The sequence below is a fragment of the Aythya marila genome (assembly GCF_965140915.1).
Source record: "Aythya marila genome assembly, chromosome: 3".
Lineage (NCBI taxonomy): Eukaryota > Metazoa > Chordata > Aves > Anseriformes > Anatidae > Aythya > Aythya marila.
The window spans coordinates 33,406,332-33,414,779 of NC_139044.1; positions in this window are offsets into that span (position 1 = coordinate 33,406,332).

Below are 8,448 nucleotides of genomic sequence, written 5' to 3' on the forward strand. Positions count from 1 at the left end.
GCCTGAGGCTTTGAGGAAAAGGTGGAAGTAGCACGTGCTGGCCAGGACAGGGGTGGGAGCTGGCCACCAAACATATCCCCTGCTCATGGAGAACCCCCCCCAGTGCCAATTTGCCCCTCCGTGAGCTCTGTGGTCCGCAGCAGCCTCCCCAGGCCCACCGAGCTCTTTGTTCACCCACGCTCCCCGCCCCGGGCCGGGAGCCAGGGGAGCAGGAGAAGGGGAAGGTGGCAAATTTGGAGCAGCCCAGCGGAGCGACCCCGCACGTGGGTCAGCCTGTGCGGCGCGCGCAGGTGGGAGCGCCGGCTCTGCTGGGCTGAATGGGGAGCACTGTCTGAGCATCTCCGCGGGGAAGAGAGGGAGAGGAAGGGAGGGAGAGAGGGGGAGAAGAAAAAAAAAAAAAATCTGGTGAGTGCAGCGTTTGCAAAATGAGCTGGCGGTAAATAGCTGGAGGACAGACAGCGTCTCGCTACGTGAGGCGCCGCACGGAGAGCTGCACCTGAGCGAGGCTGGGCCACGGCTCAGCGCCGTGCGGCACCTCCCGATGGGTCCTCCCCGGCTCCCCTGCCTCTGACAGCAAAACCCAGTGGGCAAAAATGAAAAAAGGGTACCCCCCTGGAAAGGAAAAGGCTGGGAGAGGCAGGGCTGAGCTCGATTCGTGGTCCAGCTCGTGTGTGCCTCCGTTGCGGGAGGCATTCGGCAGCAGCAGCCTCGTGGTGATGGGGGGACCCCCGAGCTTGGCCTCTCCCCGTGCCAGCGGGTGCCGAAGCCTCTTTGTTCCCCTCGCAGGGCAGTGTCCTCCTGCGCTGTGCAGCCGCAGGCTGAGACCCAGCACACCTCGCCTCACCTCGGCACAGCAGGCGGGACGCCAAAAAAATAGGGCAGGACCCACGCAGCGCCCGCAAACCGTGGCCCCCACAGGGGAAAGGAGCCGCAGCATCGTCCCCGCGCAGCGAGGCGCACCCGCAGGGCTCTAGGTGACCCCAAAAAACCTGACTCTCTGCCTTTTCCCCAGCTTCCCTGCCCTGCAGAGCGGGGTGTCGCGGTCACCCTGGCGGCCAGGGCCAGCCGGTGCGCGCAGGGGGGACACGCGGGACACGGTGCCACGCGGGGCCGTGGCCGCCTCCTCCGGGCTGGGCGCTGGGGGAGCGCTGCCCGCATAAGGCCGGCATCGCCTGACACCGTGCGGCTGCTGCCTGCCTTGCAGCCGGCCCGGGGAAGCCTCTGGCGAGGAGACACGGCCACGCCGCGCGTGGGGACGCGGGGAGGCGGTGGGGACGCGGGGAGGTGGCTTGGCTCAGCTCCGCGGTTCCCTTGCGGGCTCATAGGGTGCGCCCAGGGGGCTGCCAACCCCTAACCCTGCTTTTACAGCCCCCAGCCGGGCGCTCATCCCGTTCCCGAGCCCCTTGGCGCAGGGGCAGGGACCCCACCGGCTGCTCTCCCCGCACCGGCTCCGGTTTCTCCGAACTGGCTGCGGTTCAGAGAGATTTCGGTGTGATATTCTGCCCCTGCACGTCCCTCTGGCTGGCTGGAGACCAGCGGGGGGGGAACTGAGACGTTCAGCCAGCGCATTTCAAAGAAAGGATTTTAATTAAAAAGATGCCCTGGTCAGCGGGGCACAGGTTTCTCTGGGGATGTGGGGAGTGGCGTAGGGGGAATTTGTGGCTGCCCAGGGTCAGCTCTGGGCTTGAGAGCTTCGCAAGGAAAGCAGGAGGGTGAGGTGGTGCCTGCGGGCACTTCCCATGTGCCCGGTGCTCCATGTGCACCCCCACCATGGGCAGGGTGCTCCTGCAAACATCTACAGTGCCCTGAAAGCCCAGGGGGGTTCCCAAAGCATTTGCTGATCCCCAAAGCCAGCCCCTCTCAGCAACCTGTCAGGAGGATCTGGGCTTGGGGAGGAACCAGGCTGGGGATGCCCGTGGACTGGGAGGCTTGAAGGAGAGCCAGGCCCTCATGTGCACCCTACAGAGCCAGGTATATTTTGGCCTCTTGGGTGGTTCCTCACCCTCCTGGGGGAGCCGTCACCTTCCCGCGTTCCTGGTACGTTCCCAGGATGCTCCTGAAAAAAAAGATCCCACATTTCAGACAAGGCAAGGGGCGTTGCTCTCCAGAAGAGCCTTGGCCCGTGCCACCAATGGCTGTGAAGGTCCCCGTTTGTGCTCAGTAGCAGCGAGACAGAGGGAGAGCTGTGGAAGGATTCGGCCACCAGGATGGCAGGGGATGGAGGTGGGAAAGCCCTCGGAAACGCCTGGTGAGGTGTGAGGCAGCGAGGAAAGGGTGGGGAGCGGCTACGTGATGCTTCGCAGGGAGAACTGATCTTATTAATAAAAGCTGCTTCTTCCCAGGGTCTTGATAATCTCTCCTGCTGCAGATTATTTACAGCTGTGGAATTTAATACTCCGATGAACAAAGCTCCCCAAAGCGGAGAGGGAGCGGGCTGTTAACCCTTCTGCGCAGCACTGGGCACTTTCGGCTGGGGTTTGACGTCTCAGGGCCTCTGAGCCAGCAGCTGCCACAGCTCTGCACCACATCTCTACACCATTGTGGCTGGTATCTGGGCCCGGCTGACCACACAGACCTGGCTTCTTGGACAGAGCTGTGCCCAGGGTACGTCTGAGCAGAGCTTCTTGCCATTGAGTTTGCTAGCAAGCAGCATGAGATGCTGTCAGTGCACTGAGTGGGGACACCAGCAGGTTTGGAGACCCTCTCTGGCAGGCAGGACACTTCTCTCTCCTCCCTGCCCCTGTGTGTGAGCCACCCGGGAGGGAACTGCCTCCATGGGTCTGGGCTTGATGCCCCCGAGGTCCCTGTCCTTAGCTCACCTGGCTGCAGGTGAGGTCCCCTCCTCCGCAAGGCAGAGCCTAGGGACATCAAGGGCGAGGTGGCAGACAGGAGAAGCCAGTTAAACCAGCTGTTTGCTACCATGAGCACCACGAAACACAGATTCAGGGCTGCCCAGAGCTGTCTAGGGCCTCCTGGAGGAGGGCCAAGAGCCGAGCGTAAACCTCAGGAAACAAGGGCCGAGATAGCATCTGCCATCCTACCACCTCCTCTCCTCACTTCGTCTGCTCCGCAGAGCAATGGGTTTTGTGCTGTCAGTGAACCCGATCCTTTCCCACCGGCCTCCTGATGGACGGGGATCTCCAGGGAACACATGGGGTGATCCTGAGCTGAGGTTGGAGGAGGAAGGCAAACACAGATTTGCCTGTAGCAAAGCTCAGCCGCCTGGGCTGCACGCAACCAGAGCAGTGAGCCCTTTAAACCTGAGAGATGCAGCTCATATGGGGAAGCAGAGGAGCCACAGGGGATGACAGGGTCCAACAAGGGTCCTGCCAGAGATTTGGTTCAAACCTGCAGCTTGCCACAGGAGCACCCTGGTACCCAGCCCCATAGCTTGGGGCTTGCATGTTTGTTGTTAAAGAACCACATTACCTGCACAGAGCTTGTAGCCTTCAGACATTTCCCAAGCAAGCTTGTATTTCAGAAACCCAAGTGACAGCCTGCCTGTGGCATCCACACCTCAATAACTGGGCACATCACCTCCCAACCTGCTGGGGAAGGCATGCATACGATTACTGCCATGGAGGTGAGTGTCCAGTTTGCTTCGAGCTGCATTAACCACTTACTCCTGCTGGAGTCCTGGAGCGATGAGTTCCATGGGGTAACTTGTGCTATGGGTGACAGGAAAAATAAAAAATAAAATAAAATGAAATAAAAAAATAAATAAATAAAGCTGATTTTCTTTCCTCTGCCAGCCTTTTTGATAGGATGTCAGCTCTACTGCTGTCTCAGACAGGGAGAATGGATGTGCCTGATGTGTTTTCTCCACCTCCTTCTTTTTATCCTTCTATCATGAGCCCTCATTAATCTTCTTTCTCTTCCAAGCTAGACACTCCTGAGCTTTCCAATTCTATTTTCTTGTTAGAGGGTGTATCTGCGAGAGGCATAGGAAAATTCCTGTCATCTACCCCTGACAGCTTCTGAGATAAGCTGACCAGCCCGCTATGCGCTAGTTCATTGAGGCTCCACCGCTGATTTATGCTACAGCATTAAGAACACACTCAGTATCATTCACCACCACATTCCTTACGCTTGAGAAGCTTACATCCAGAAAATGAGTTCGCAAGGCTGCCAGGGTATGTGCCTGCTCCTGCGCATCCCCCTGCTGCACCCTGTGCCCCCTGCCTATCCCCAGCAGTAGCTGCGGGATATGAACAAACGCAGCCCTGGCTCCTGCTGCCTCCCGGTCCTCTTTGCTCCCCCTGGGTGGCACAGCCACATGCAGAAGAAGAGCAGGAGGTGGCAGCCCTCTCTCTGCTGCTCAGAAGCATCCTCTGCTCGTGCTGGCTGTGGGCACGGAGACCAGACCCACACCGTGGTGGCAGCTAGGTGGGGACTGAAGCCATGGCCCCCCACGGGACCACTCCAGCACCCACTTCTTGCTCTGGGGCGTGCAACTCACTGCAGTTTCAGGATTTAGCCCCTCTGACGGCTCTCACCCCACCAACCAAGGGCTGGCTACAAGTCCAGCAGCTTGCTTTTGACCAAGGTCCAGCCTCCAGCTGCATCCCCCTCCTCCCAGCCCCCTAAGTCCCAGCTGCCGTCCCCAGCCCTGCGGCCCATCTACCCCACTGGCACGGGGCCACGAGCCAGGGCCGCCTGTCTCCCAGCCTCTGTCTCCAAGCAGATGGAAGACATCAGCTCCCCGCAGCATCCCTCCGCGATAATCTGTCTCGCCTGCTTCCTTTCGGGACACCCCTTCTCATGGCCAGCTAATCCCCTGTGTTTGCCTGTCTCCTTCCAGGCCCTGTAGCTCAACAGAGAGCCCTGTCCCACATCTTTTCTGGGCGAGCATCTCCTCAGAGACCATCTCTCTATACCCATGCAGGACACCCCAAGAAGACCACTGTCCCCCACCTCCCACCGAAGGACGTCTGGGCACCAAGTCCTGGCCATCACCCAGGGAACAGGCACCCTTGGGGGAGCTGAATCCGATGCAAACCCCACATCTGAGCACATGGGCAGGGCTGGCCAGGGAGGCACATCGGTCACAGCAATGTCCTAGGGGTAAAAAAAAAAAAAAAAAAAAAAAAAGGCCCTGGGAGGCCTCTGGCTCCTGGCTTCCCTTTCTCTCTGCAGCAGCTTGCAGCTCCCCCAGAGGCTGCTCAGGAGATGAGAGACTGCCTCCTCAGCACCATCCCCTGCTGGGCACTTTTCCCATATAAAACCCTTTTAATGGCAGAATAATAAGCATAAACAGGGAGCAGGGAAGGAGAAGACCACCGGCCACCTTCAGGGAAAGGCCCTGCAGGGATTGCTACCCCCAGAGGCGATCAGATTGATTTCCCAGCAGGGTGGAAGCTGAAGGAAAGCCTCCCCTCGCAGGGCTCCGCGGGCCGGCCACCAGAGGAAGGATGCTGCAAGATGGAGCCCACAAAGCCCCGCAGAGGCTCGGCATGGCCCGAGTTGAGCATGGGGCAGGCCACACGGCCCCAGCAAGCCAGTGCCACACAAAATGGAGAGCCCCTTAGTGAGAAGGTGCCACAGGCGAGCGCCTGGAGGTTGCCAAGCACAGGCCTGTCACCGCAGGCCTGCTGAGGCCATCGCTGTCCCGTCAGGAAAAGAGGGATACAAGCTGCAGGAGCTGCCCTGCGGGATGTGCTTGGCTTAGCTGTCTGCACGGCTGCTCATTAAGTCCCCAAGTGAAGGATTTAGCTCCACGTTATCACTTGACTTCCGAATAAAGCGCCTCTCCATGCTTTAATCTCAAGTCTGCTCCACTGGCTTGCCCGCTTCCTCTGGTGCCCTCTCCCCATGGGCTTTTCCCCTGTGAAATGCTGGGAAGTTATTAGCAAATATTCTGGGAAATATTTAATATCCAAACAGCAGGGTCCGTGCATCCCATGAGGGACTAGTAGTCCTTACATCTAGGATAAGAAAAACAAGAATTGTGTGTAGGCCCCTGGGTCCTACCGAGAGACTGCTTCAAGGCTGCAGTCATTGCTAAGAAAAAAAATAATAAAAAATTAATAAACAAGCAAACAAAACAAAACAGTAAAATAGCCCTTTAGGTGAGCTATAAACAGGGTGAGCTGGAACCACAGGTATTGGGGCGAACCTCTCTTCCACTTTGTGGCGGCCTTTGCACAGAAACTGAACACCCGGCACAAGTGGCATTGGAAAGTAGATTATTCAGCCTTAAGTGAACTGAGGCAATTTTCCTTTTCTCAAAGAAAGGATTGTGGGGAGATCTATTCCCCCTCTTGTTAATTGTCTTGTGATTTGCTTTTAAAAATACGAAGGTATTTGTTTGCATGGTCGTTGGGGTTGGGGGACTTTCAAAGTCAAGGAAGGTTTTCTAAAGGAAAAATGCAGAGCTGCTAAGTTTCCTAAATATGCATAAACACATACACGTCTTTTATTTTTTCCATTCCTTAGCTGAACTTTGGTAGATTTATCACCCTGCAGCTGTGCCCAGTAGCACGTCTGCCCCTATAAAGTTTCTCAGTTGCCAGAATGGGCCCTGTGTGCCCAGCGCTCCCCGGAGCCACTTGGCCCTGAGATGCGCCTGGACCGATTTTGCTCCCAAAGCCAAAGCCACGCTTTTCCAGGTGGCTTTGTGTTGGGAATTCCTAAGTATTTCTGACATTTCTGACAGCAGCAGGTTCACATGCATCCTCAGGAATTTAGAGGAATCTTAGGCAGATGGTGAACTTTTTTTTTAAGTTTGACTCCGTTGTACTTCACAGCACCCCTGTAAAATCACACAGGTAACAGCCGGACACAAAGACAGCTCCGGCTGCTCACTGAACCAGGGCAGGACCACAACCTGAGCACCTTTAGGGAGTCCTGTATTTGCAGGGGGAAGACTTCAACGCCCAGGCTTGCAGAGCACCTCTCCGAAGCCCCAGCCGCAGGGAGCCACTAGATGGCCGGCGTGCACGCCCAGGGATGCTCAGCCAGCAATTGCAGCTTCTTCTAGGAAATAAAAGGGGGGAACCCAGCCATGCTCAATTCGTTCACTGCCACGCCTCGCAAAGCAGCCTCCACGTCACCTCCCAGCACAGAAAGTCTCTCCTTGAAAGCGACTGTGCTCAGACTGGAAAGACTGACATCAGCCGGGCGAGCATCTGCTGTGTCAAGCAGGCGGGCGGAGGGCTCACTGGTAATGCCTGCAGGGCCTAGGAGGGTTGGGAGCAGCACATCCAGCATGCACTGGCCCACAGACAGCAGCAGACAAACAGTGTGCTGCAAGCAGCAGGCAATTTTGTTTTCTGCACTGAACTGAGCAGCCCGTAGGCTCGGGTCCCTCCAGTTCACAGGGAAGCTGTGCCGAGGAGAACAGTGCCACTACTTGCAGGTTAAAGCTAATTTTAAATACAAAGCATTGTCCTGTCTGCATTGCCTGAAGTAATGGAATAGGAGGAGGTGCAGGGCTCTCATTTTTCTTGGACGATTTGGTTTTGACAGGGACAGCAGGGAGCACAGGGCAAACAGACCTGCCAGGAGTCCAAATCTGGCGTAGTTCAGCACTGCCATCTCCAGATCCTTTCCTGCTGCTGAAGCCAAGGCCACGCTGATGAAGAGTTCCCCAGCACAATGGGAAGGGGAGGACAAGGCACAGGCAGCTGCCACAGCCATCAGATCCGTGAAGAGCAGGCTCGGGGGACTGAAGGAAGGTGGCCTCCTGCCAGCTGCATCCCCCGTGCCCCCGTCCCCAGCACTGCCATTTCCAGGAGTGCTCCCACGTCCCTTTACCCATCGCAAGCACCAAGTTGCTCTGCTTGGCTCCATATAAAGGAAGCTCTGTGGCTCCGGGCCTACAGTTAGCACTGAAAGCAACCCAGCAGCACTTTCCCATTGCTGTGCCTGAGCTGAGGAGGCACTTGTGGACAACGGCTGGTCTCTCCAACCAGCACACGCTGCCTGTTGGCAGTAGGTAACAGGCTAGCCTAGGTTCCCTGATGCGGTCCCAAAAAGCAGTCCAAAAGGAAGTTTCTTCCTAGGGAGGTTTCAGCCTGAGCACAACCCTTGTGCTGTCCAGAGAAGACAAAGTTATTTTCCTGAGGCTAATCCAGTGGAAAGCATAGGCTTCATCTCAAACCTATCACTTTCCCTTTTCCCTCCCACCTCCTCTTCCCCATCTCTGGCATATCCCATTCAACCACCCACCAGTGAAGTTGTAGGCCCTCATGCTTTCCCAGTTCCAATCTTTCCTACAGACTTTTTCTCCTAGGCAAAGATGTGGAAACAAACCCTTTTACTGAATGTGCTCAAAGCACCAACAGTTCACCATACTGCTGTCACCTCTCCTACTCCATTTGATGTGAAGCCATTTTGTAGACCCCAAAGCCACCCCACCAGGGACTGGGCTTCGTGCCCTGCTCCAGCAGAACTGTGAGTGGCAGAAACAGGAAAAAGAAAACATAAGAAGTACAACACAAGGATTTT